Raw genomic sequence first — 7764 nt, 5'->3', positions numbered from 1 at the left:
CAAGAAGCAAGAAAGGTTCCAAATATGCAAACTGCCTAATTTTAACCTCAGCTTCTTCATGTGATAAATGATTTCTCTCTTAGTGTTATTTTGAAGGTTAAATAAGATAATAACCATACAGAGCCTTAATGCTATGTTTCCATACAAACTGGTCTGAAATCTCATATTAAAGGCAGTGTAACAAGTTACCATCAAGATCTTTTAAAATAATAATCAGAAGTTAAATTCAATGCTTAAAACAACCAAAACAAAACACCTAGTGTGTGTTTAGAGTCTATACTCACGGGGCGCCTGGGTGGCGCAGTCGGTTAAGCGTCCGACTTCAGCCGGGTCACGATCTCGCGGTCCGTGGGTTCGAGCCCCGCGTTGGGCTCTGGGCTGATGGCTCAGAGCCTGGAGCCTGTTTCGGAATCTGTGTCTCCCTCTCTCTCTGCCCCTCCCCCGTTTATGCTCTGTCTCTCTCTGTCCCAAAAATAAATAAACGTTGAAAAAAAAAATTAAAAAAAAAAAAAGAGTCTATACTCATACTCACATGTCTACTACTTAATTTCCATTAAGTTGAACTTTTTCCTACCCTTTTTGCTTCTTTTCCTCCAAATCCTAGAAAAAGTGTTTACAATTTGTCACTACCTATTGCTGGGTAATGAAATAAAGGTAGTGGGTTCTAACTAGCATTTTTAAATGAAATAAATACAACAGGACAGACGTGAAACAGGCAAAACACATCACATGACTTCTTAGGAAGACCTGTGTAAATTTCAGTAAATGGGTCATGACATAAAATGTATTTCTTAATATATATGTATTATATTAAGAAATACATGTTATGTATATATATGTAAATATATATGTATATTTGTATGTATATATATGTATATGTATATATTTGTATGTGTATATATATATATGTATATGTATACCTATATATATATATGTTATCTTAGAGAGAGAGAGAGAATCTTAAGCAAGTTCCATGCTCAGCACAGAGCCCAATGTGGGGCTCAATCCCATGACCCTGGGATTGTGACCTGAGCTGAAATCAAGAGTCAGATGCTTAACCAACTGAGCCACGCAGGCTCCCTGCTTACTGTATGTTTTTCAAAAGTCTGTAAAATACTACTCTACAACAAGCCCAAATGAAATCTGACACATTTCCTACTATCAAATACATCTCACTTTATTTCATCACGTCTTTAATTGAGAATAAAATATAAAACGTTTTAGTCATCTAGCAAGCTAAGGTTTTTGTTAGTAACTCTTCAATATAATTATTCTTTAGAATTTTTCTTGCCCAACTGGTATCTCAAGTAAAGCAAGTGTACGTGATATAGCAGAAGTTGTCTGCAGTACACTTCAAGTTACTGCTGCTTACAGAAAGTTCAGTGGTGCTACACAGACAGTGCCATGGCACTGAGCAAATGGTGGATCCAGTTAGATTTACACTCCTCAAAGGAGGGACTGCTCTCATTTAGGTGGGTTTAAAATATCTACATCCCACCAGAGGAGAGAAAACAACTGCCACAAAGACCAGAGGAACAGAGACTCTGTGTGTAGCAAAGGGAGTCCTGAGGCAATAAAACCTTTCTGGTGGTGCCTGCCCATCTGGGACAGGGCACCAACCCAGGGGCCACACATCAGGCCAGCAGAGCAACAATGCCCTGAAAAACATGTAACTAGAGACAGATCACAGAATCATTATATAACCTTTATAGATCATTTACATTATCGTTCACAATCAATCATACATTCTCCTTCTAGGATTTAGTCATTTTCAAGGAATCAAAACTGCCATTTTTGTAATGAATCTCCCTGTACACGGGGAATGGCTCATCCTACATGGATTAAAGCAGAATTCTGACACCCAATGTGGACTGAGATTAGCAACTCCCTTTCAAATCCTATCTCAATGAGGCTAATGCCCATGTGGCTGTGCTACCCATTGAGCACACATACAAAGGTGCCACCAGACAAGAAGCCTTTCTGGCTCATCATTGCACCACACGATGCCATGAAGGAAGTCACAGGCTATAACAAATTTAATACCCTATTAGTTGCATTTTCTGCACAAGGATTTCACTCGGTGACATCACTAGATACCAGTGAACTTGAAATTTGTGTGACATTTTTGCAGGTGTTGCTTTTCACCAAAAACGTTATTTTACATAGTTTTGCCACAGTGCAGTGCTTTAGGTCTAGAACTAAACCTCAGGAAATCTAATGAGGTTGAAAAGAAAAGTGAAAGTGAACGGCCACTGCTTTAACAAAGGCTCGTCTTCCCTCAGGCTGTAAAGAGTCAGTAACTGAGTTCAGTAACTGAAAATTAAATTAGAGGAAAATGCCACCTCTGCAGCTACTGCTACCTTTAGCATTAACAGTAATATAGAATGGGGCGGGAGTGGGGGTTCTGCTGAATAGAGTCATCAGGAAACTTTCAGAGCCTCAAAATGGTATGGAAATCTGCTCTTACACCATGTTACAGGCTTCCATTGGATTATGTTTTGCTGTCTCTCTATCCTCCTTTTCCCTCATACCCATATCCTTGTGATCTATTTCCTCTTCTCTTCTTTCTGATCATTTTTTGCTGTTACTCAGTCTTAATTTCCACCTTCCCCTCTCCCCTACTTCCTCATTTATTTTCTCAACAATTTGGTTGTTTTCCCTCCCCTCCCATATTTACATCTAAACAAGAATAATTTAACCAACAAGGTTCTTGTGATTTGCCCTGTTCAGAATCTGAGAGAAAACAGCTAAGGAATGTTCAGTGCTGGGAAGGCATAAGGCTTTTGACTTTATCTGGTAATATCAAATGAACAGGAACCACTTTCTTGGGATGGTATTATCAGGTTAAGTGATAAGGGTAAGCAGGAAGAACTCATGAGCTGTGGCCCATATTTTTTTAAAAGGCAAGGGCAGGGGTAAAGAAAGGAAAACAAATTAGGCCTTATCAGGATCCTTCCCATTCTTCAAATAAACATCTCTAAAAAACAATCAAGCAAGGTTGTCAATTTGGCCAAAAATCAGCGATACTTTAGTGTAATAAGATCGCACAGCCACTCCTTTACTTCCAAACAAATTACTAAAGAACCTAACTATATTATATAGCAATAGAGAAATAAAGGCTATTTTATCATAATTTGATTATGCTACAAAGCACTGTGCATAGCAATTCATGGATCTAATTTTAGTTGTAATAATCTCTTGCCCTGTTATGTAAATGGGAAAAGACTTTCTACAGGCTTCAGATGGAGATAAGCTTCGGATCGAAAGCATGCAAAAGCCATGGTTCAATTACTCTAAAGTGATCTGCATCATATGTTACAGTACATCTTTCTGCCTTTGCACAAAAGCTAGTATCTGCTGCAAATTAACCACCCTTTTCTAAATGCCTACAGATGCCCTCTGAGAGTTTACAGATTCAAATTAAACCCAAATCCCACAACTACAAAATAATAGGGGGCATTTAAAATTTTCTCAAAATACTTCCTCCTTTCGTGACTTCCCCCCATTTTTACCCTTACTTTTCAAGAAAAGACATGTTCAACTTTACAGCAAGTACACCTCAGGTCTCGCTTCCAGTTCTGTGGGCCCATCCAGTCTGCAAAAAGATTAATCCCCAGAACTGTTCCATTCCACTTACATCTCTGCCGGCCATAGAGATTCAAGTTCTGGCCCCTGAGCAAACCTGACTCTGACTCAACTTTGCACCCTGGAATGCAAGAATCTTAAAAGAAAGAGGGAGAACACCGCACCCATCCTTATTCCCTAGGGCTCTTCATCTGCTCTTTAAAATGCAATTTATAATAATCCAAAATTTAGCTACCCTCAGGAGAGTCAGGGTCTTAGAGGCAGCTGGAACCTCCCACGAAACTAGCAGGTTTCCCCCTTCACTGGCCCTTTTCTTTCCTCTCCCTGTGGTGTCACTTTATTGGCTCTTACTGCAGACTTTCTTGCGCACTATGGAAGACATGGTGTGGACCACTATCAACCCTTCTCTCAAGGCTTTACCACGTGGGAAGGCATGGCGATGCAGGCATAATATCCTGAGGGAGGATCCTCCTCTTCCTGCTTAAGTCAGATGCCCTCTTCCCATGGGCCCTCCCTCAACCATGGTGGGGAAAGTTGTTTTGCAATTAGTGGTCCTCACTAAGACTGATCCAAGTGGGATTACAACGTTATTTCCACTCTGCATGAACAGTGGCTTTCTCGGTTTTCATAAAGCCTGAAAGAGAAGAAAAACAATGAAGAGTTAAATATCGGTGTTTGATGCCTATTCAGTTATAAACTTACTGTTATTTCCAAAATTATCACTTTGTTCCAGTATTCCATACCTTTTGTTGTTACAGGGGAAAAAAATATTTGTGTCTGTATAAATATATGTATATATACATAACCTTTTCAATAGTGACTTTCATTGTTCAAGAGATTAAATATTTCTAGAGAGTGGCCAGCCTGGAACATAATGCCTACTGTTGATTAAATTGGAACTGTTATATCTAAGCAATACATGAGAGAATACAGAATACCTGTTGCATAGGTTTTGTATTATTTTTTGAATTTGTAGATCTGTTACTTCTTTAAGATCTCTCTGCACCCAGATTTCCCTACCCATTTCACTCCCACCTCAAAATCTGTAATAATGGGCAAAACCAAACCTTTGCTAAATTCTCTGTATTTTTTCTTTCATTTCTTGATATATTAGAATTAATCACAAAATTGAAATCTAAAACACGGAATATGTGGAGATGCTTGGTAAACTGTAAGGTAACATACAAAAATAAGGTAAAAATAGGGTACTGTACCAAACCAGAGAAAGCAGAGAAACAAAAGCAGCATATGTTTTTATATACATTTTATATTTGGTATAATTATAAATATATAAATGCATACATATATACATATTTGTACAGATACGTGTGTGTGTGTGTGTGTGTGTGTGTGTGTGTGTGTGTGTGGACTTATTACAGGGAATTCCAGACTAAGCAATCTCTGCAAGGTTGTCTCTACATCAAATGCTAGAGCCCAAAGTACACAGGCAGGCAGGAATGAAGATTACAAAGAGGCTCAAACCCAACAGGTATAGACTAAAACATGTATTCTTGCTGCCTCTGACCTTGGTGACAAGGGTATTGTGCAGAATCAGGGGCCTTAACCATGGAGCTAAACATATGCTGACTCAGAAGTCAGAGAAACTGAAGGAAGATCACAGGAAAGGGAAGGCATTTGTAGGCCAGCTGCTGCTTCATTCCAACCAAGTAAATGTGTAACCACCTTACAGGTTTCCTTCCTATCTGCTACCTGGAGCCTCTGCACGTCAAGGATGGCGTAGCCCCTCTTTAAACTTGCACCAGATTAGGGGTGCCTGGGTGGCGCAGTCGGTTAAGCGTCCGACTTCAGCCAGGTCACGATCTCGCGGTCTGTGAGTTCGAGCCCCACGTTAGGCTCTGGGCTGATGGCTCAGAGCCTGGAGCCTGTTTCCGATTCTGTGTCTCCCTCTCTCTCTGCCCCTCCCCCATTCATGCTCTGTCTGTCTCTGTCCCAAAAATAAATAAACGTTGAAAAAAAATTTTTTTTAAATAAATAAATAAATAAACTTGCACCAGATTAAGTCAGTACCACCCAGGGTATTCTCCCTTTTGATTAACTCAAAATCAACTGACTCGGGGCTTTAATTACATCTGGAAACTCCTTCAACACACACCAAAATTAGTATTTGGCAGAATACCTGCAAGAAGATGTGTACATGCTACAAAATGGCTGCTGCCTTTCTTGCGCTCTCCAAGTCATGTGAAACAATCTTCCTCGAAGCCCCCATGAACCAGAAGCAAACTCAAAAGGGGAATTCTGAGGGGCGCCTGGGTGGCTCAGTCGTTTGAGCGGCCGACTTCGGCTCAGGTCACGATCTCGCGGTCCGTGAGTTCGAGCCCCGCGTCGGGCTCTGTGCTGACAGCTCAGAGCCTGGAGCCTGTTTCAGATTCTGTGTCTCCCGACCCTCCCCTGTTCATGCTCTGTCTCTCTGTGTCTCAAAAATAAATAAACGTTAAAAAAAATTTTTTTTTAAAAAAAAAGGGGAATTCTGAGAAGGGAGTTCAACCAAGACGACACATCACATAGCCATTCCATGATCAATAAAAATAATCTCTATTCTAGAAGACAAATATAAGCAGCCTACTATACAAAGGCCAAAGATGACACAGGAAGTCATTCTCTGTTCTTGATTTTCCCTCCTGCCCACCACTGGACCCAACCTCATGCACCCATTCTTCCTGATAAGCGGCACATTTCTGTGGTTACTTGGTCCCAGGTGGAATGAGTACACAGGGAGAAGCCTTGCTCTTCCTCTCCCTGCTCCCAGCCTAGCCTGACCACTACCTCATTAGAAATGCAGTCCCCCAGTTATGACCTAGTTGTGAACATAAAATATCACCACGTCACTACATTTTGCTTTCATTTTAGACAAGGTATGCTTTTTCTTCCTCCTTTAGAAGTCAGCCTGAGCCCTCCTCCTACATTCTTGCAGCACCTTTCTCACCTTAGGTATGGCTTTGGGGAACAGGTTAAATGTGTATTTTTAAACACATTCTCTTCCAGCGTTTCTTTCTTCACTCTTCTGAACCGTTAGGAGTATACAGGTCACAGCACAGTAAGGATGGCGCTATTTGAGGAGTTTGTTTTCAATGCAGTCACAAAATAAATTCCTTAACTAGACCTTTGAGTATATCTTGGTAATTCATGGTTACTAGTGGAAGAAACTTTTGACATTATAGGTTCCTTGGATCTTGACTAAAATGAAGTTTGATTTATTGTCCATTATCTCTCTAGTACTGAAGGTCATTCTCACAAACTATAGCTTCAAGCCTTTGTCAAATAGCTCCCAAACCTGTACCTGAGGAGACAACAGAGGCTTCATTCAGTACCTCCACATCGTCAACCCTGTTGCCAGACCCACTGTTATGCTGCTTCTCCTTTCCGTAATAAACTCCCATTCTGTCCACAGTGGCAAAGCCTCTGCCATACAGCCTTGTCCCAATATCCCGCATCTCCCTCCTGCTGCTCCAATTTCCTGCTTGGTTCTCTGCTTTAATCCTGGCACCTCCAAAACTAGTAGTTGGATGCATTCCTCACACTAGGTCTCCCAAGGGTTGTCCACAACCTCTGAGTGCCAGGAGCTGTGAATGGGTGTCCACTACTTATGGCTGGATCTCCTGGAAGAAGCCTTCATTCTGATGGATCAGCCTTCATCAGGCTGATGGCCTGAATCCCTTTGCTTTGCCACAAGGAGTCATCAAATAGCCCTTGTCCTCTCCCTTCCCCAATACCCTATTCCAGTCACCTGCTGACATATACATTTCTTGCCTCCTTATGGGTCAGCCTCATACTGACTGCCCCTAACTGGCCCAAATGCCTCTGAATAACTACTGCCAGTACTTCTCTTGTGAGCTTAGCCTAAGGCCATTTAGGTTCTCACTCCTACACCCTACCAGGCAGGTCCATTTTATCACGGATCAAACCGTTGTGGTTGGTAATTATGAACGTGTGACTTTTTTTTTCACAGAGATGCAAAAGTCATGCAAAAGCCAAAGTATATCAAGAATAAATTTCACAAATCATAATGTTTTTGTGTTGACAAAATAATTAGACACAGAGTTCAAGAAAGCCTCAATAAAGAAATTATTGGTGTTGGTTAGAATAAAGTTTACAGTTAGTACAGAAAGGCCTTTCTTTCTTTCTTTCTTTCTTTCTTTCTTTCTTTCTTTCTTTCTTTCT

The 7764-nt window shown here is 40.8% G+C and overlaps 1 long non-coding RNA gene across 2 annotated transcripts in view; it reads right to left on the bottom strand.

The window, feature by feature from the left end:
- Positions 1-3788: 3788 nt before the first annotated feature.
- Positions 3789-7764, bottom strand: part of LOC121013453 (uncharacterized) — a 28882-nt gene continuing 24906 nt past the window's right edge. The window contains exons 4-6 of one of the 2 annotated variants that reach the window (XR_005782720.1): positions 6530-6883; positions 5699-5841; positions 3789-4219 (exon numbers count right to left, since the gene is read on the bottom strand). This is a non-coding gene — a long non-coding RNA (uncharacterized LOC121013453). The remainder of the gene's footprint in view (positions 4220-5698; positions 5842-6529; positions 6884-7764) is intronic. The other variant, XR_005782721.1, reaches the window with a different exon arrangement.

The sequence above is a fragment of the Herpailurus yagouaroundi genome, unplaced genomic scaffold (genome assembly GCF_014898765.1).
Source record: "Herpailurus yagouaroundi ecotype Mexico unplaced genomic scaffold, PumYag 29, whole genome shotgun sequence".
Taxonomy (NCBI): domain Eukaryota; kingdom Metazoa; phylum Chordata; class Mammalia; order Carnivora; family Felidae; genus Herpailurus; species Herpailurus yagouaroundi.
Note: the sequence above shows the minus strand (reverse complement) of the source record. Positions and strands in the feature narration are given on the sequence as shown.